The sequence below is a fragment of the Sceloporus occidentalis genome, unplaced genomic scaffold (assembly GCF_023333645.1).
Source record: "Sceloporus occidentalis isolate IW3139 unplaced genomic scaffold, rSceOcc1.0.p SCAF_66, whole genome shotgun sequence".
Classification (NCBI taxonomy): Eukaryota; Metazoa; Chordata; class Lepidosauria; order Squamata; family Phrynosomatidae; genus Sceloporus; species Sceloporus occidentalis.
This window is the reverse complement of record NW_028317046.1, coordinates 1,919,208-1,941,030: the sequence shown is the minus strand read 5'-3', so window position 1 is coordinate 1,941,030 and position 21,823 is coordinate 1,919,208. Positions and strand designations below refer to the sequence as shown.

Below are 21,823 nucleotides of genomic sequence, written 5' to 3'. Positions count from 1 at the left end.
GTAGCTCAAGCAAATAAAAAATCCGGCTCCTGCCAAGAAGCGAGATTGGATATGAAGTCGGGCGACGCAGGGGATGCGGCGGGGAGGTACGAAGCCATTTCGCTTCCACGGCTTTGAACGGCGGCTCTGAGAGAACACCCGGCCGCGGGCGACGCCGCGCCACCAGAGTCAGCGCTCCTCTCCGCATTAATAACGCGAACTCTTCACGCAAGCGAGCCTTTCATCTTTCCAAAAAAAAACCCCTAATCAAGCAGTCTGTCTGAACGAGAGCGACTTCTAATAACTACGCTCACGGTCACTTTCCACAGCGGTCTCTTTCCGTTTGGATAGAGAGATTACAGATTGAAAAAGGAGAATTTAGATGGACAACCGTATCGCAAAATAATAACCCGATAAAAGGCCGAGTGAAACATAGTATTTCAAAGAAAAGATAAAAAAGTATATTTTAATAATACAAAAAAAATATATATTAACGTTTTTTGGGACAGTTGGTGCATTTGACATTCACACCTCCATAATTTAATAATAAAATAATAGATAAATATGTACGGGTTTTAGGTACTAGATCTGTCGTCCGGGATGAGCGCAATTTAAAGTCTAGAACTACATTTCAAATTTAAAGGCATAAATAATAAATCACAGTACTTTGTAAAGTCATTTAAAATAAATGGACTCACCCGCTCTGCCAGGCGTTATGTGCATTAAAATAATATAAAAAAAATATACATTTTTAAATATTTTTTCTTCTAATATTTTTAATTTTTGAGTTCTAGAAATGAGTTCTAGTAACAGGTGAGCCAGCAAAATGAAGACGTGAGATTTTGGCCATCTTCAAATAGAAACTTGCCGTATGCTATTGTATGGAGCACAGAGCGCGCTGCCGCGCATGCACTTCAACAGAAGTCAGCAGGTGGCGGGAGGAGCTGGCTCGGCTCACAATAGGTCTCTTCTGTCTGTCTTACTGGGTTGTGTTTGCTCTGGGTCTGTGCCGCTCAAAGCCCTAAACGGACACATCAGCCCCGGAGGAGGAGGGACTGTTTGGAGCGGGTTTCAACACGTTACGCGTTCAATGAAAGATGGGGAGAAGTCTGATGGAAAACCCGAAACGGAGTAAAACCCAATCAGAGAGAAGAGATCATCCTTTTCAAAAAAAAAAACCCCAGAGACTCTACCAGGGTCAAGAAGACTGAGCCATTCTATTGTTTCCCCACAGGCAGCATGATAAATCGAGGTGTTCGGCTAACAGAACTCATACAAATGGCTAATATGTAGCTGCCTGAAAAAACTGTTTTTTTTGTCTAATCTGATACTAGTCATAGGATTTGCTGGGAGTTCACCCTAAAAATCTGAAGTTTTGGGGAATGAGTTGTTGTATTAAAGCACGGGGGGGGGGGGGGGGATTTGCTCAGCTTCCTTACATAGAAGCCACAGCTCAGGATCCAAAAAAAAGCCAGACATAAAAAAAAGGTTTTAAAGACAAATCTTTTTCAGTTTAAATGCAGATTCACGATATTTCAGTGATCCACGGAACGAGAAGGTTGTGGGCTGAGAAATCTTACATGGCAAGACAGGCCGACTGGGAAATGTGTTTTCTTTGGCAACAATGTAACAATAAAAATACACAAATAATAAACAAAAATAAACATCAGCGTCATTAATTAATTATATGGCATTTTGGAGCGTCTATCAACGGTGCCTCGGACTCTAAATTACACATTTTTTATTTTATTAGTTGAATTGCCACAGAAAGGACCCGCTTTATACTTTCTTTGCATTGTAGGCTCGGTTCTGGCATTGAAATGAGATTTGCTGTCAACGCAGCCAAAAGTAAGCCTCAGATCACCTGCTCCACGGTGACGGCCGCCTCTCCGGGGGGAATAAATTAGGATTTGGCACGTCAAAAAGGTGCAGGCAGCAATGTGCGCTTAATTTATTAGAATATTGTGACTTCCTTCTGTTTAAAAGCAATAATTAAAATGTGAAAGCCGACATTTCGACCCCATGATGTCAGATACCATTTCAAGGCAAAATAGTTAAATATATATTTTTTGCATTTATTAGAAGTGAAAAGAACTATTTTGTTCCCATGGACTTGCCATGGTCAACCACTGACCCCAACCAAAAGCCCTTGTTTTGAACACAATGGGGGTCAATGCACCCCCCCCCATAATGACCCATAGGGCACAAAGGACCAAACAGAATGGTTATAGATGCCCCCACTGTCCCGCTTAAGCCAAGAAAGGAAGGAAAGTTATAAAACAATTAGAATGTTTTAAATAAAAGTAGCCATACAAGAGTTTTTTCCCTCTATTGCTCCAATGGGCCGAAGCTCGCTGGGATCGCAACTAAAGATTAAATCCGGGTGTTTTTGTGAGAGCGCCGCCACTCCCTGCCATAAAGGAGTAATTATCTTCTCAAGCTCCAGAAAAAAAAACTACAACACATTGTACAAATCATTTCAGCATTCAGACACGTTGTTTATGTAATCGCTAAGAAACATGAATCATGTGATCTAAATCGCTCATTGGAAGGAAGAAAAAAAAAATATATAAAAAATCTAGTTTTTATTAATCTTGCATAAAGCAACAGTAGTAAAATATAATTCATCGATTGTCCCTTGTGCTTGGAACACGCGTATAAAATAAAACTAGCACACCATAGACCTAACTAATACATGTGCCGTCTGGATAAAATGTTAATTATATTTTAAAAAAAAGAAATAAAAAAAATTTAAAAAATTTCAACAGTCACCATTCCAGAATTTGTATGTGTATGTATATATATATATACATATATATATATATATATATATATATACACACACACACACAGTTATATTTTTTTATCCCATTAAAACTGATCCATTAGCAATAAAACAATCTATATATTGCAAGTTATAGAGAAATAACTCCAGATTTACTTACAGCCGTTAGTGTACTTTTCCTGCGTTTGTAGAGTCCCAGATCTGCTCAGCTTCATTTTGCCGTATTCCAGACCTAAGAATAAGCAAGGGGGACCAACAGGGATGTTTAGGAATTTTTGATCGCTACCTTATTCGCAGGTTATAATTATTAAATACATTTCATAACATGCCACATCACAGTATAGATCGAAAATATTAAATAGAAAGAATTATAAAAATGATCTACACAGTATTTGGCTAGTCGTCCCATAGTTCTTCTTAAACTGGTTTAATTGGGAAACATTGAGATGAGCCCGGCATACAGGTTTGGACACTAAGATACAGGTAATCACCTCATTTTGCTTAAATCCCACTTGAGCTCCGGCAGCTACAGGTCCCATAACTTCACCCGACGGGTCTCCTGCCAGCTGCGATTTTTGAACCAATATCATTTAGAGTCATACAGGAGGGGTAACTTTTCGGGATTAGGTAAATGTCCCCGGAGAGAAATTAAAATCTCTATTTTAACCTCTACCACTTCTGCTTGGAGGCTGTTCCACTTATCTACTTCCCTCTAAGTAAAGTAGACCTTCCTTAGTTACTGCGAAGCCTCTTACCCTCTAGTTTTAGATATACAGTATATTCCTCTCTCCAGCATGTTAGAGAAACAAACTATAGCAGATCCACACTTTTATTCCTTCTGCTTAATGCTTAACCTCATAAAACAAACTTTTAAAGATGCTTTTTTACAGTTTCCATGGTAACAACAATCAGTGCTCGCTTCTGTGTCACATTCAGACACTCCATGAATGAGGTAACATTAACGTGATTAAAACAAATGATTTCCATGAAGGGCGTGCGTTTCGTTACAAAAGGTGATAAATTCAGAGTAGGTGGAACAACACCTTTAAAAGGACAGGACTTCCTTACGTATCAACAGTGTAAATGTGATTGACATGTAAGATTACGCAAGTGCTGCAACCAACCCCCATTACTCAAGACGATGATAAATGGAAGCTTGGTGTAGCCACAAAGTAACACTTTATAAAAACGGGCCCGGGCAACTCTTGGCCTCTGGCCCGGGCAACTCTTGGCCTCTGGCCCGGGCAACTCTTGGCCTCTGGCCCGGGCAACTCTTGGCCTCTGGCCCGGGCAACTCTTGGCCTCTGGCCCGGGCAACTCTTGGCCTCTGGCCCGGGCAACTCTTGGCCTCTGGCCCGGGCAACTCTTGGCCTCTGGCCCGGGCAACTCTTGGCCTCTGGCCCGGGCAACTCTTGGCCTCTGGCCCGGGCAACTCTTGGCCTCTGGCCCGGGCAACTCAGCAACACTGTTGCCTGTTCCGGAACACAGTAGTTGGACTCTATGGAAATCAACACGTTCTTCAGCAAACAGTCTTTGTCATTCCTGCCTGGTAACCGAACGCCTGTTGTGCCTCTGAATTGAAATGAAGACAATAGTCCCAGATTTCTCCTAGGCCGGGGCCCAAGAGAGTCACACGTGATGACAACGCACAGAATATCTGAGGATTCTGGCCGAAAAAAAGCCCCTTGGAAAAACTACAGACACGGAATGCCAATGAGACCCTCGGAGCGAAGCCAGTTCTAGACCCGGTGGGTTTAATGGCCACGATCCAGAATCTTCTGGCTGAAAGTCTCGTTTCTGGATATCACAAAGAGAATGTTGTTCATCCTTTGAGACCAAAAAATACTTCCAACACTCAGACTCTCAAAAGCTTAAGTTTTGGGAAAAAAATGCACAATTAAAATAAATATAAAGCAAACATTCCCTAATGATACAGTTAAATAAATAATAGCATATTTCAAAACAAACCCCCCCCCCACATTTTTCCAAATAATTGCGTATTTTATGAAATAATTTTTTTCTTTGTGTACCAACAAGCCCTTCTGGTTTTCCACCCACCAGGAAAAACAAGGAGGCGATTAAGACTCCAGGATTTTTTTTTTCTGCCAAAAAAATTTTTTGTTACATTTAAAAGGGAAAAAACAAATAAACACATTTTAACTGAAAAGCCCTACAGTTTTTGTAGGACATACAATTATTTTTGCGGTCGGGTAAGGTTGATAAGCGGCGTTGCGAATCCATCTCACCGGAGCCCGAGAAGAGCATAATGGCTAAAATATAATCTAATGATGAGTTACCTCTAAACTATACGGCGAGCGAGTTACGAACGTTCCGCTGGTCTGACCGATAATCAGAGGAGGGAGCGTACAGATGGAATAGTTGGATACATCAAATGACTGTTGAACTACAACTCCCACAATGCTCTGCTAGATGCAAATATATGATAAGACTTGGGTGTTAAGTTTCTGGAAGATTCAGATTCATACCAGGGCTAAAAAAAAATAAAAAAAATAAATAAAAAATAAAAAATATCTAAACAAAAACAAAAACCACATGGATTCTGCAACACAGAATTTATTAATTTATTCTTATTACTATAAAAAACAAACAAAATTGTTTTAGAATTAGCAGTCCTTGCATTTAATGGAGAATGTTCTTACAGGTATATTCCGCCTCATAATCCCCAAAAAGGGCCACATTTTATAAAAATAAATTTTCTGTCAACTGCCCGGTCTGTACCGATCGCCCCGAAAGAAGGACGCTTGCTGAGGATAGCGAGAGTTGAAAGCCATGTAGAGAACATTTTTTTGTATAGATAAAAAGGTATTTGTGTGCTAAAGAAGTCCGTTCCTCCATAGACTTTCATTAGTCAGCATGTTTGACTGGGTGATTAAGACTGAGCCATTCTATTATTTCCCGCAGGCAGTATGATAAGGAGTCGGGGGGGGGGGGGTTAGTAGATCGGGGCTCAGATAACAGAGCGAGAATCATACAAACGGCTGATATGCAAAAAAATAGAACCGAGAACCAAAGAAAACCTCCCGATATTTAGTTTTAAATACATCTGGTAATAAAATCTGTGAACGTTCCCTTCTAAGACCGTCGATGACCACGCCTCGCATTGTCAGCGCCGTTCTGAGCTCTCACTCCCCGTAATCTTCAGGTCACAATGACAATTGCAGCTGGTCAGCGCCGGGCACACCGTCAGCAGCTTCCCATTATATCGGGAGTCATATGAACCGAATGTAGGTCATCCAAGTCTGATAACTTCAGCGCATGTCCGCCACGTGATTTTATAAGATTCCTGGCGCACGCACATAATATGAAGTCACTGGCAGCAGCTCTCTTTAAAAAAGGGATCCATAATATTTGTATTTATTTATTTTATACTTTAATTGGTGGCTTTGCCAAGTGGGTTTTAACGGATCCCAAAATGGTCCTGCGGGTGCAGGATTCTCAGCGGCTCATCGATAATATCCGAGGCTAAACCATGGTGACGGACGGTAACAATAGCGGAACACAGATTACCCGAGCTGGGCATCCATACAACCCTTCCAGTGCCATACAATGTGGAAGAGCGGACGGAAGGGATTTACTTATTGTTTTATATAGCGCCATCATATTCCGTAGCGCTGTACAATGGTAGACAGGACATAACAAGTAGTATGTAACAATAACAAATTGACTTACAGAGACAACAGGTGAGGAGGGCCCGGCCCAAACGAGCTTACGGTCTAGAGGGGGATGTGTAATATCCACAGGACCCAGGAAATAAAGAAACAGAGGGACATACACTACCGTTCAAAAGTTTGGGGTCACTCAGCTGTTTTCACGGAAAACGAGGACATTTTCTTTCATAAACAAGGACAATTAATGTCTGTTTGTTGGGAATAACACAGGTTGTAGATTACAGATAACATTCTATGTCAAAATATTCTGAATCAGGGGATTTTCACTTAAGGAAAGGACAGGTAGACGTCATCAGCGACTCAAACAACGGTGTCTTAAAAATCAAGTTTAATAAGTTGAAGGCAGAAATGATTACAAAGATCCGTTCTTCATGGAAACCAAGTAGACACGGCTGCCCCATAATCACACGCAGTAACACCTTCAGAAGATTCAAAGGGGCTTCACAGGACGCTTTGAAGATTCTTTGCCCGTAAACAAATAGAAACCTTTTTCTACAGTTTATGAGGCCGCGTGTTATTCAGTAAAATGCAGTTATTAAAAAAAAAAAAAAAGAAATAAAAATCTATTCTATATTCCCGAATATAAACACGTCAAGCCGAATTTCAAGTGCAATCCAGAGCACAGGGAAGCCGGTTGCCCATTGAGTTTTGGGACACTTGATGTTGGGTTATTCCAGATTGCAGAACATCTGTCCACGTTATCCAACTTTTTAGAACGAGATACCTGCGGATTCCATTGTTTAACAAGAAAACCAATACATAGTACATATATAGCATATCTGATATAGTACACATATATAAGCATATCTGATATAGTACATACGGTATATAATATATATCTGATATAGTACATATATAATATATATCTGATGTAGTCCATATATATATATATATATATATATATATATATATATATATAGTATATCTGATATAGTACATATATAGTATATCTGATATAATATATATTATATACCATATGTACTATATATATGTATCTGATGTAGTACATCTGATCTCAATAGATCAGATCGGAGGAATTTGTGATGTTTGTTTTACAAGAGTATTTAAGACGACTCCGCGGGGCTGTTTATTTGAGATAAGAAGTCTTCGCATATATTTTTGGAAGACCGCTTAATGCCGCGTCCCGGCCTTTTATTGTTTTCATTTCACAATCGGACTTCCTTCAAAAAAAACAACACAGCGACTGTCTGGTACTCGATTAGGAGGTTAAAAGGAGTTTGCACTCAACAAAATATTAAACCGGAGCCGCCATATATTTTCTTCTAAATCCTACACTTCACGGTACATTAATACCGCGTAATAGTGTCACATATACGTAGTAGGATTCCATCGGACGAGCCGTTTTAACCTTCTATTCCACAATCTGGGTTATGGCTCTCTTGTTTGTTACATGACTACTGGCCTTTAATCGAAGGTTTGGGGGAAGCAGATCCATTTTTGGGGAAAATTTGGGTGGATATTTGACGTTTGCCATAGATCTCACCCCGTATTCATTACTGGAGGCAGATCAGGTGCAGTAGCGTGTGACCGCAGGCTGGATATGCCTGGCCGCATGTTACGTGGGCATAAAAACATGTGGCCCGCTGCACACGTGTCACAAGGCAGCCGCCAGCCTTAAATGGCCAGGGCCACCTCGTCATCGCTAGTCCAGCCCTGGAGTCATGAACTTAAAATGACTCCGCTAGAGTCGCATCCTTTGTCCGTCACCCAAGTTTAAACCTAAACAAAATATATATATAATATTCTATATATTCTCCCCATTTATTACAGGGTTGACCGATTCAATTATTCAGAAAATGGGTAAATTATAGAAATTAAATGATAGATTAATGCAGGTAACGAGGCAATCATCAAAAAGCAGTGATTTACAAAGAAAAAAGGTAATTTCGTCATGGAGATTTCATCCATTAAACAAGCCGTTTCCGTATCGATCATCCGATTATAACCCGCGGCTCGCTGACCAATACAATGTATTTAGAGTTAAGATGCACAAAGGACACAAAGGCTAAACATAGCTCTAGATTGTAAGCTCTTGGGGCCCGGGCCCTCTTAATGTATCGGGTCGTCTTAGTCTGTCAATTCTAGTTTTTAAAAACTAGATTTTTTTTAAGGTGTGTTGGGGGGGGGCATAGGGAAATTTGTGAAGAAAATGTCAGAACAGGCAGGACATTAAAAACAATAAAAAAAATCCAACAGGCTGTGGTTTGGCACAGAGGGATAATCCAGCGAGGCAGCAAAAAAACAAACGGGAAATTCATTAAAAATATATCTGGAAAACAAATTATAAAACAGCGCGCTTTCTAATTAGTCAGATAGTTAATAGTTTGCAGCGAGATTAGAAAAACTGATTTAAAAGAGGGTTCGATAAATTCAATCACACGCTGGCACGGCACGAGGATTTATCACAATGAGAAATTCCACGCAGTGCGATCCGGAGCGGCGGCCCCCCGAAGTCTTTACACCAGACCTGGGAACTACCGGGTGGTCCTGCTGCCAGCAGTGGGCGGTCCCACCGGCATGGCGGGAGAAACGGGCATGGAGGGGGGCGTGGAAGGACTGCACTCCACAGCCCCCATTTTTGCAGTCAGAATCTTCCCTTCATTACAAAAAGGTGCACCGTGCCTTTAACACATCTAGCATCGTATGACATCATACCCGACATTCATGGGTTGGGAGTGGGTGTGACTACCCTAGAGAGCACTGCATGAGTTGGGAGTGGGTGTGGCTACCCCAGAGAGCATAAGATGGGTTGGGAGTGGGTGTGGCTACCACAGAGAGCACAGCATGGGTTGGGGGTGGGTGTGGCTACCACAGAGAGCACAGCATGGGTTGGGGGTGGGTGTGGCTACTCAGAGAGCTGGGTTAAACCAGGAGTCTCTGGTTGAAAAACTGTAAAATGATAAATTAACTCCTTCCAGCCCCACCCACAGCTACTGGGGAGGAATTTCTGACATCCTTATAACCTCCAGCAATTTGTGCCCCTCGGAAACGAAAAGACTGCAGAGGCCGAGGGCTCTCACGACCGGTTCAACGAGGACGAGACCTCTAACGGAATCCGATAACGTGTTTCATACATTTTTAATTATTTTAGCCGTTTTTTTTCCTGGCTCGATAGGAAAGGCGTTCTCGCCGAATCGCACGGACAGAGATTTGGAAAGATTTGCTCCTCCAATTACTGTCCAGGTTTTATTTTGTTTGATGGGAAATAAACGCGTCAAAAATAAAAATATAATTTTATGCCTCTTTCAGAGAAATGGTTACAATTGAGATCAAAAAGACATTAAATTCCAACGTCCCTTCTAATCTTTTTTTATTGGCTGGAGCTCTGTTTGCAGTAAAATCAGTGCTTATTACAAATAACAGAGCGCCCGTAACACATTCCACTTCCAGAACACAAATTAAACAAAAATAAAATAAAAATTTAACCTCAAATGATTTTTTATAAAAAAAATAAAAAATAAATAATGTATATTACACTATAAATCTACGAGAAAACAGCTGATGCAGCTAAATATGAAAATTAAAATGCTAGTCAATTAGAGAGACTGACCTGTAATAATCAAAAGCAACGTACCCATTGTACAGCGCCGCGGAATATGATGGCGCTATGTAAAATAAATACATATATATATATATATATATATATATATATATACACACTGAATATACATTGTGTTGTAATTAAACAATGTTTTATGGCTAAAACAGTGGTTTTGATGTTTTATAGTCAGGACGCGAAGTTTTGGGGTCTTATAATAGAGTAAATACGGTAATTGCCTTTGCAGAATAAAGGATACATATCTGTATCTAATGAATGAAACAGAATCTGATGTCAGATGATATCCAGTCTACCTTAATCAGTCGTTGGTCTCGTCTTAGATTCAGGAGCCGTATGTCTATCCCATGCATGTTTAATCCCCTCACTGTATTACCCTCTACCACTTCCGCTGGGAGGTTGTTCTACTTATCTACCACCCTCTCAGTAAAGTAAAAATCCCTCTTGCGTATGAATTAAACTCTATTGGGTTGATAGCATAGATGGGAACGGCTAGTGACTATGTCTAAGTGCTATGCAGAGGTTATAGATCTTCCTGTTTTCGGGGAGGTTCGGGGAAGGGCTCGCTGCCGCTGCACGCGGTCTGAGAAGCTGCAGCACCTTTCCTGCGACAGCATTTCTGAATCTTTGCCCCGGAAATCCTCGGAGGTCGAGCCGAATCTTTATAAAATGTTTTTTTGGCAGTTTGGGAAAGTTATTTTATCATTGGCTGATCTTCAGGATTTTTAGAATCCACACTGCGCCAAAATGTTAACTTCTTGGGGGGGAAAAAAAAAATAAAAAAAAATAAATTGTAAAAATCCTTTAAATCTGATTATCTCTTAACTGATAAAAAATTATTTGATACTCGTATATTTTCATATAATATATTATCTAGCATGGATAAGATTTGTTTAAATGTAAATATCAGAGGTTATCCCTAAAAATTGATACTTGTGCAAAGCTTGAAAAGTGGTCTTATCACTACGGCAACCAATGGAATACATACTTGGGAACTAAAAGAATAAATTAACCGTTTAATAGCCCACCCATGAAGATTATATGTAGTGGCTCCCCCAAATGGCGAGAAAATTTAAATTGAGTCACCTGCATTCAAGCAGGGATATCAGCCGTAACATATCACATCAGCTGCAGACTGGGTGACCCTGAGAATCTGCCCCTTCACCCTGAGATTGGGCAAAAACCCTGAGACTTGGGGGTCAAAACGCCTTTGACAGCTAACAGGGACGGCTGCATCATTCGGGGTCACCTAGGGCAGATGTGAGGGGGGGGGGGTTCAATGCGTACTTTGATACCCCACAAAACCCATCATTAAGTGAAAGCAGAGCACAGATCGCAGGGTTCATGTTTAATGAAAAGTCCTCCAGTTTTTGAACACACCTGATGGCGACATCCGCAGAGCGCTCTGCGTACGGCCGCTGCCTGCGCATGCCAAAGAATAAAACCGCGCGCTCTAAGGGCAATCTATTTGCACCACCTGCCATCGCTCGGTGATAAAAACCCTTTAAATGCTTCGCTCATCTGAATAACAACGAGAAAAACCATCAAGCGCCGGAGCCGACAGCCGGTAAAAGGCGCTCGCCGTGCAGAGACCACCGATCCCCGCGCTCCATGCCTCGGTATCTTATCACTAACCCTTGTTACAAAAGAAAAATCTAACCTTCAGTGACCCAACAAACACCGACTCAAAACTGAAAATAAATTCCTAAACACGGATTTAAATAAAATTAATTAAAAAAAAAAAACCAAAACAATAAAAAAAAAAAAGATACAAAACCACACTGACCGGATCACAAAAATGCATAATATTTTTATTTGTTTGTTTTTAAACAAACAGAACGCCACGTGGTGTCATTAACCGTTCGCAGTCCAGTGTTTTTCTTTTTTTTTTTTTTTTTTTTATCAGTTCCCCATAAGCATCTGCCGGGGCTGGAATGAAAGCAGGTGTGTCCATGCGCAGCGATTTGCTCGGGGACATGGGGAGGAGGAATGCGAACCTTCAGCAGCGAACACAGCGAGGGATTTGCTGCGGCCAAACCTGCTTCCAAAGCAAAGCCTTAAGGCTCTTACAGGGTCCGCGGGGAGCCGGGGCCACTCGGATTCTTGACCTTTTTAATTGCAGGCACAAGGGCCACACGGGGTCAGTGTATTAACCATTTCAGTGCCTACGCGGGGGCAATCAACCGAATGCACACAAAAGCAAAGAAAAAAAAAAAAGGGGGGGGAATATACCGGTCTGTTAAGACTGTACATTGTTATTTATATTGCGAGACATATATGTTTACGCACACGCTTGTATCTCACACACATACCTATATATGAAATGTGAACACACGGGGCCCTCAGGAGCCCACCAGGATGAAAGATGCCAGCTCACGGCCAGGGTCCTCAACTCCTGTTATATCCGCATGTGTAAATGTACATTGTTTATGTTCATTCACCCCATATTCAGATTGTACGGGGCTACATAAAACAATAATAATAATAATAATATATAAATTTAGATTGTACAGCGCTGCGGAATAGGTCAGCGCTTCATAAAAGGAGAACAACAATAATATTAAATCCTATGGATATATTCAGCAAGAGGATTTCATCGATTTGGTGTTTAGAGGTCATCACATCTTTTATCAAACCTCACGTCTCATTGAAGGAATCTCAATATGAAGAGTCAGAGGCTGGAATGGATGAAAGGAAGTGTTACTTTACCGAGAGGGTGGTAGATAAGCAAGAACAGCCTCCCAGCAGAAGTGGTAGAGGGTAATACAGTGAGGGGATTAAACATGCATGGGATAGACATACGGCTCCTGAATCTAAGACAAGACCAACGACTGATTAAGGTTCTTGAGTCTTTACAGCGGGAGAAACAGGCAGACTAGACGGGCCGGATGGGGCCGACCTGCTGGCAAATTCTGTTTCTATTTATTTCTCACATAGCATTCTCTATTTATAGCACGGGACCAGCTATTAAAAGGCCACCAGATCACCAAAAAAAGTAAAAAATACATAGTTAGGAACCACCCTGCATTACAACATATTTCAAACGCTTTGAGTACCAAGGTGTCCAGCGAAGGGTTAAAACCATTCCTGGAATACTTTGCAATCAAAGAACAGAACAAGGAGATATTTTGTTGCCAACATAAACATTCTAAACATTTGCTCAGATGATTTATTTTTTAAACAGACATTGTTAATGATTAGAAGACCACAACAACATTCTGAAAAGGATGGATTTCATCTCAATGGCTTTCGGGGGACAAAGTCAATAAATAAAGAAATCCTCAACTTAGAAATAGATTTTTCCCCCCCCCCACCTTAAAACCCACCAGCCGCGTGGGATAAACCCCTGAAAATAAGAAAAAAAGAAAAAGAAAGGTGCCCCCAATGCTATGGGACAACGTGGTACATTATGGGTATCCTTAAGTTGCTCATCAGGATCCCAACAATTATTTTACGTAGCGCCGCCATATAGCGCAGCGCTGTACAACGTGTAGCCAGGAGTACATTGTACATCAATTAGACTTCCAGGAAAAAATAAATAAATAAGTAAAACGGTACGGAGGGTCCTGCTCAAAGGAGCTTACAGTCTAGACCAGGGTTGTCTGGCCAGCGGCTGCAGGACTACATCTCCCATACTTCTCTGTCAGGTCCTTAGCTGAAAGAGCATCATGGGAGATGTAGTCCTGCAGCAGCTGGAGGGCCGCAGGTTGGACACCCCTGATCTAGAAGATTATAGCTGATCTTCTCTCCATGCGGTATCGTAACTGACGGGAGCCTCTTCTCCTTCTGTACCTGTAGGTCTTCTGGCTTATTAATCAAAAAAATGCAACAAAAAGGTGCTGATTTGGCCAAAAAAATAAATAAATAAGCCAATGATATTGTAACACATTGCACATGCCTGGTAATAAACAGAAGAGGCATTTAGATTTAGCTGCAATGGGTCTTATGAGCCTGGAAGCCCCTGGGGGTCCTAAAAACCTGTTGGCTGCCCCGCATCGGCTGATACAGAGAAGCGAGCAACAGACGCGGGAACCTCGTTAAAGTTCAGCCGCCGCCATTTATCAAGACGGCGGAAGTTTAAAGCCCCGATTACCGGCCGATGACTACCAAGCAAGCGCAACGCATCACTTCTACGCCGACAGAAACGATGATTTTAACCAAAGCGCCAGAGCAATCTCCATAGGCCTTCTATGCATTTGTGGCCAACGCGGCTATAATTCCACGAAACGGACTCATAATCCTTAAAGTCCCGGCTCCGATGGATAATCGCCGGGTTTGCTCTTTTAGTTCATCTGGAATGGAACTTCAAGAGTTTCTTAAATCTTGTGCCGTCTCGGCTTTTTTTTTTTTACTGAAGGCGGTCGTTAAGCCGAAGCCTGGCGGATCTGGGCTTTAACACCTTGCGGCTGGACGGGTCAAACCGGTTACAGTCCGTTAGCAGGATATATGGTGTCCATCTGTGACCTTTCCAAACAACCGACCTCCACACAAACGCCTTCTGCGAGAACGTTCTCGGAAAGCCACCATAAATCTCACCGAGAGACTGCACCGCAAGACGCATTGTGTCTCGGCTAAAACATATATATATATATATATATATTGAATTATTTCACTGCTCTCCCTGGAACATACAGAGAGCGAGAGAGAGAAAATAATATATCCGTCATATATCACAGCGCAGCCAAAGATGGCAGCCCAAGTACAAGGAGATCGAGGCTTGGTGGCTTTATTGCTTTGAAGACCTCCTTAAAAAAAAAAACAAAAAAAATAACAAACCAGAAAATCCATATAAAATGTGGCATATATAGAACGTTTCTTCATTTACTGCCTTTTTATTCGCCACGACAACGGAAGTAATCATGGCTACTGAGCCAAATTGGCTAAAAATGGATTCCAGGGTTTTTTTTGGCGGCTAAAGGTTTTTCAACGTATGGATACATACATTATTTATCCCTTTAACTTTAAATTAGCTCTCACCCCAGCATCCCCAATGCTGTTCCAAGCATCAGTAGGGCAGGTTAGCGTGCCGATGCCACGGGCATTATAGGGATTGACCCACATCGCTCAAAGAGCTTACAATCTAGAATTAGAAAGGCAGAAGACGCGAGGAACGATGTTACGCGCAGAAGGCTTGGAAGCAACAAGAGGTGAGCTTTCAAGGAGTGTCCGGAGGACGCCCGGATGGGTTGATTTTTGGGCGTTCCATCCAAAGCAGGTCAGTACCCCTGCATTAAAGAATGCCACTTCCGCGATACCTTAGCACCCGATGAGATCATCTCCATAAACATTCGCAACACAACCAAGGAAAACCGGCATTACTAGCAATTCACACTGCAATTTGGATTGCGAAACTCTGCCTTCGGGGACGTAATATATACAAAATCTGTTTTTCCGCCTCTGTCGGTGGAAGGAGCCGTCATTAATCAGAAGAGAGATTGCGTTGCACATTTTCGGTGTGTTTGCTGTCTGGGTGTTGCTGCTTTATGGACTATAACACCTGGCGTTAGACATGCTTGGACATCGACTCCACATTAATTCGGAGTAAATCATGGCATTCCATGTCATCAATGTCACCAGAGCCATAGTCAAGAAGGACAACTGGTCTTCTCGTCACCTCCATGATGCAGAACTGCTTGTCTGTAGGTACATACATGTTCAGAACCCGCTCCCGTCACATATTTAACTAATATTAAATGATTATACGGAATCAAAGCAATAATCAAGTTATATACGAACGGAATGTCCTTGGAATATTGGTGGATCTCCTCTAGAAGATTTTTACCGGTCATATCTGAACACGTCTCTCCTGAGCCAGACCACAAGGTCACAGATAGCTTTTCGCTATGAGGTCACCAGTATGATGCATTTAAAACTGCGAATGAGCCCAAGAGATTATTTATGGAATTTAAAATGTGCTCCTTGCCTCTTTTTCCCAAACACATTGGGATTCTAGAATATCATACAAGAAACGGATAGAAAGTAGAGAGGGAGACAGAGGGATTTATTCACGAAACTGGGAGATTATTGGAGAGCTGTAGTTCCAAACTAATGGACTTCACTAGCACAGAGCCTACTAGAAACAGACAGGTGACTCAAGGAAACAGCGTGAATGATCCCATTATCGGTGGCGTATTTACCACCAGCGCCCCCCTCAACACGGCCGTCCTTACTGCTCAGCGCCAAACTATGACATCATACCATGGCATACTGCCTTTTAAGGCAGAAATAAACAATGGAGGCTGCGCCAGTGATTTCTTTTTTAATAGGCCCATACAGCACTGGAGCTCCAGGTGGCCGGATCACTCAAGGAGGCCATTGGCCACCCCCCAACTGGAATGGCCACCCCCACCCTAGGTGATGCCTATTGTGGTTGGATCTAGGAGTTGCAGCTCTCCTGTGTGAGTGGACACAATAGTTGTCCCCTTGGCGATGGCACGCGTTGACAACACACCACAACATGCAAGTTAATAACCAAGAAACGCGTTGACACAGGTCACAACATTCACGCATGTCAACACCTTCTAACAGGAGACGTCTCAATGTCATACGTGGACCCTGACACATTTCCGTGTGAACATATATCCTAAACGAATGCATGCGGCACGTGTGCAGAATTGTGGCGCTGGCAGCTTGAGTGACATTCTACATCCCAAAACCCCCCACCCCCCCCAATTCGCCGGCGGCAGAAGTTGGGAAAAATGGACGCCGTCTTTGGCTGAATTCATTTTTATATAAAAGAACAAAAGTATCAAAGTCCTAGAGTCCTTAACATGCATTTCATTGATGTTTCTCCCCAAAAAATACATTCATAGAATTACTAGAAAAAAATAAAATAAAATAAAAGTCATCCCCACGGCATAGAAGCAGATCCTCGCTGCCCGAGGAGAAGCCGTCCACCCCCCCCCCGGCCGAAAACCAGAATGAATAAAAACGCAATCATTTTGCTTTGTTTCCATGTTTATCGCAAAACAGGAACATGTTCTGTGAGTCATAGAAATCATTAATTCTATTCAACGGGGAAAATAACGTTCATTCTCGAGCTGCCAGGCAGGCGTTTGGACTCCCGGCCCCGTACAAAGCCGCGGAGGATCCGAAATTATATTTCAATGATTTTGCAACCACTGACTTGTCGATGAACGATTACGGCTCCTGACAATTTATAGTAATGGCAGAGGAACAGGGAATTATTGGCATGGGCGCACCGAAATTATCTTCTGAACGCTTAACGGCGCAGATGACTTATTTCCTCCTAGATATTTAAAAATCAGCGTTAAATTAACTTTAAATGGAGTTTATTCTCGTTGGAAGTGAATTTCTAGATTTATTCTTCAGACCTGAAGCACTGCTCATGGGCTGCTCCTTAAACCCATCGTTAGGGTCCCCTTAATGGCATCATTCATTTGATACAGGTATCTTACCCAGGTTGGTCACTTCACTTGAACGTAGGAAAAGCCTTGGGGGGGGGGGGGGGGAGAGAGAAAAAAAATAAATATATATATATATATACACACATATATATATATATATATATATATATATAGACACACACACACAGTCATCATTGAGCATAACCCCTGCGCTGTTGACAGTAATAACCCCCTAGCTTTGTACACAGTAACAACCCCCCAGGGTTGTATACAGTACTGACAAAAAAAACTTGGCTTTAATCTTATTTTTTCCTAATAAACTCTCTAATCTGCAGACCTGGAGGCGCCATTGAAGGTTGTCAGTCAAGCAACATTTTTGGTGGCTTTCCCGGCTCCAAAACCACACTGAGCGGATGCTTTACGGCAATGCTAATGAAGTCCGTTCCTTCATAGACTTTCATTAGTTAGAGAGTCCGACTGGGTGATTCCATTGACTATCACACATAGTATCATAAAGAGACAGGGTGTTTGTCAAGTAGATCGGGCTAAAGTCAAAAGCGTCATCCTCATCTTATCTACTGGAACATTTTATCTAACAGTTGCATCTTGTTCTTCAAAAAAAGTTTAACCATTACTAAACTGAACCTGCGGCACACACAGTACTTGCCTGCGGACTAACGCACTCCTGAAACAAGGTGAACGTAGATCGTAGAGAGATTTATCAAGAAAGGCCTAAGAATTGTTAGCTTAACCTTAATAATAGTGGGGTGGGAACGAGAACTTGGGACAATTGGCATTTAAATGGTACAAGAAGCTCTCTTTTCCCATCCCACATAGCAGATGGGAATCCCCAGATTTGGCCCTGCGACCATTCTCACCCAACGGGCAAAGGTTTGGCCAAAGGCTTTATGTCCATTACAGAGGGAAATAGTCTAGGACTAAGAATTATACTGGGCTAAATAAAAATATTAAAAACTTAACAAAGTACCTCCGTGAACCAATAAAGAAAATATTTGAAACCTCTGCCTCTTAATGATGTAATAAAAATAACGGGGACGTAATAAAAAGGAGTTACAGCTCCAAGAAGCACAAGGCAACGGTAAGAGGGAGAGATATTGGGTCCAGGATTCAGAAGTTGGAGTAACTGTCCTTTATCAACGAGCGTGACGTACACCCACATTCAGTAGTCTCCATCAGACTCCATGAAGTGTAAGGTAACAGCAGAGCTGGACACCTCAATTGTCCAAAAGACACATCCACACCTATAACGCTCAGCCAACAAAATGCACTGGTAAATATGGGATCATGCCACGACACCTATCAGGAACAGCCAGCCATAAAAAGTCATGGTAAAAGTTGCACCAATATGACAACTAACAGCTAAACCCAGGTTAAGAACAGAGACAGAGGACTGGGCCTCCGACTACCGTGGCTAGAACAGAACTTGCAACATTGTAATTACATTTTATTTCTCAATAATTTACCAATTTATGACTATTATGAAACTCGCAGCTGGCTTTGCCTTCTGAACCATTTGTAAGGATTCATAGGAGTTGGGAACCCAGTTGAACGTCCTGACAGTAAATGGATGCGAGTAAGGAAATGGTTAATCTTTGTGCTGTTGCAGGATGTCTTCAGTGGTTGACGTGACCCCTATTAACTCCGTGATAGCCTATGAAGTAACCAGCACTTAACAGGGGCATCTCCCATCATCCAGTATATAGAAGGAGATGCCGGGCTATTTATGAACAGCAGCTCTGTGGTCATAGCTATGACATCGTTATTTGTAAACATAACAGCAGAACTTAACACAACGACTGCCAGAGGGGTGAGACAACGTGATGCGTTAGATATTCAATATGAGATATACCACTTAGAAGTTTGTGATACACAAGCCATCGAGTTCTAGCCGGCCATATGCGAAGTATTTTAAGTATTTTAGGAGAGGGGTTGTCACCTGATTGGTTAAAATATATAATTATACCAAATATCAAATTTTGGAGATAAAAGGCTCCCCCACTGGATGTGCACCTGCCCACCCTCATACTGAATAGATTATGGGTTGTTAATAGAGCAATTTAGGTGCAAAGTGGAAAGAGTGGTGCAGTCGCCATGGCGATTAAGGCAACGTGCCTAACAAGCACTTTACTTTTTACATTTAGGTTTATACATAACCGGCATTGTCTCTGCAACCATACGGGGAAAGATACTCAAAATCCAGTCCACTTGTGCAGAAGGATTAACCCCTCTGTGGGAGAATATTTTAATAATAAAACCATTTTCAACACTCATTTATATAAATATACGTCTTATCAACCAGATCACTGCAGGAGCGGCACAAAGAAAAAAAAATAATATATATATATTGTATGCTTACATTGTAAAATTCATACACTGCAGGGTGTAGGAGAACATGCGGTGCAGGGAAGGGGCGCTCTTAAATATTTATTTATGTTTTCCGACAAACGGGCGACGGCAAAGAATCTCAATGCAGCCTTATCAGCGGAACTATAAAAAAATATTAATTAGAATTACAACGGAGACGTGTTGCTATCAAATCGCAGCAGCAATTTCTGGAAAGTAATGCAGTTTGAAGCGTGAGGTCTTTTGATTGAAGCAGAGTCGTTAATGGAAGATTAACCCTTAATCTACAGGACTCTCCACTGGTGGGGGGGGCAGAGAAGAGAGAATATTATTATTTTAATTGCCTGGAGGATGCACAGGGCTCCTCGCTGGACATCAGATGCTGCACCGGATTCCTCCTTAAAGGATTACAGGAGATAAATATACTCAATATTCGGTATTGATGGAACCTTAAGAGAAGTTGGCGGTTAGGAAATGAAACCGACGAGAGCTCAAGGAGACGCGGGATGCCGGCCTTTGAGATTCTTTACAAATCCTGACGCTCAAAGGGTTAAACCCATCCATTGTATGCAACTTTTACGCTTCACTTGATCTCCCAAGTTCTTTCTGTTGACTCTCACATTACACAATAACGCTGGAAGTGAACATAGAACCAGGCAGATCAAACCGCCACATTTTCCACACTCGAGACCGTTGTAGGAAACCTTTGCTAAAAACACTAGTGGGTGTCACTGTGGGGCATCCAGTGGGTGGTTTTTTTTTGTGTGTGTGGAATTTACTGGTCAGACTGGACTTACTGATGTCAAATTATACCCTTCAACCTTGTAAGACGAGAGAGGGGGGAGGGAGGACAGGTCCTGGTGTGCAGAAAACAATACGTGCATGTCATGTAGTCTGTAGACATTTAGCTAGCTGAATCCGCTGCCTTATTTTATAGGGTTTCAGATATCAAACACACCCTTAATGCCAAACCTCTTAATTGGTGACTCTGCAAATCCCTGCAGCCACCACCTCCTGCAGGTACACAGGGGGTTAAGCCATGACTAAGAATGTGCTTCTCAGCCATGTGGTCCCAAACAGGTTAATGCACATCCAGGGTCATAAAGAATAAAACAAACACATAGGAGCCCTTTAAAAGTTTGCACATGAAATCTGATTGTAAATCAGAAATGCAGGATAAATGGGGGGGGGGGGGGGGTGAATAGATACAGGATGGGAAGCCAGGTGATTAATATGCATGCTACACCAGTCTGCAGCCCCTCCACCCCCCACCAAGCTGCCTAGTGCCCAAGTGCCCTACCTTGGGTGTTATGCTGGTTGTTCTCCATGACACTCGGGTCTGTGCTGTTCATCTCTGCCAGTCTCCTGTTGGTGGCTGTTAGCTCTGATCTCAGGTTGGTCACCTCCTGGCTGGCAGACTGGATGGCCCCATCTATCCTCAGGGCCAGCTGCTTGTTGTCCTCCATCATTCGCAGGATCTTGGCCTGGGGGGAGAGATCAGCATGGTGATGAGAGCAGCCCGGAGCCTACAGGCTGAGGCTCCACTGAAGGAATGAGGAGCGCTGCAGGAGACGCACAGCAAACAGCCTCCCTCTCCAAAGGACACAGCACACGGCGCACATGACACGCACCCTTTAAATGGAACCTACCACTCAGCCGCTAAAGCGTAGGGGAGCCCTGCCTGAGCACCGGCTACATTCCATCCGCCCAGCAGCAGCGGAAAGGGTTACTAAAGCGCTACAATGTAACAAAGGAGCTCTAAGCGCACAATGCAGACGTTACAGGATACTATGTAACATTATTCATTGGTTAATGGAGCGGATTGATTGGCAGCTGCCCCCTTTCCCTTTAAATCTCAGCCCCAAACTCCTGAGCCCGGTTCTTGGCTTCATTTCTCGCTGTTCATTATTTATTCTGTGCTGAGTCCCCAAGACAAACCATTTCCCAGGCTCGGGAGGGGGGAGGAGGTGAGGAGGAACCACAAAGACCTGGGGGGATTCTGCTCACCAGAGGGAATGCAGATAATTGCCTGGCATCTGCATATAATATATTTATATCCTTC

At 42.4% G+C, this 21,823-nt stretch overlaps 1 pseudogene; it reads right to left on the bottom strand.

The window, feature by feature from the left end:
- The window catches only part of LOC149286833 (kazrin-like), a 49,267-nt pseudogene extending 28,028 nt beyond the window's left edge, over nt 1-21,239 (bottom strand).
- Nucleotides 21,240-21,823: the final 584 nt, after the last annotated feature.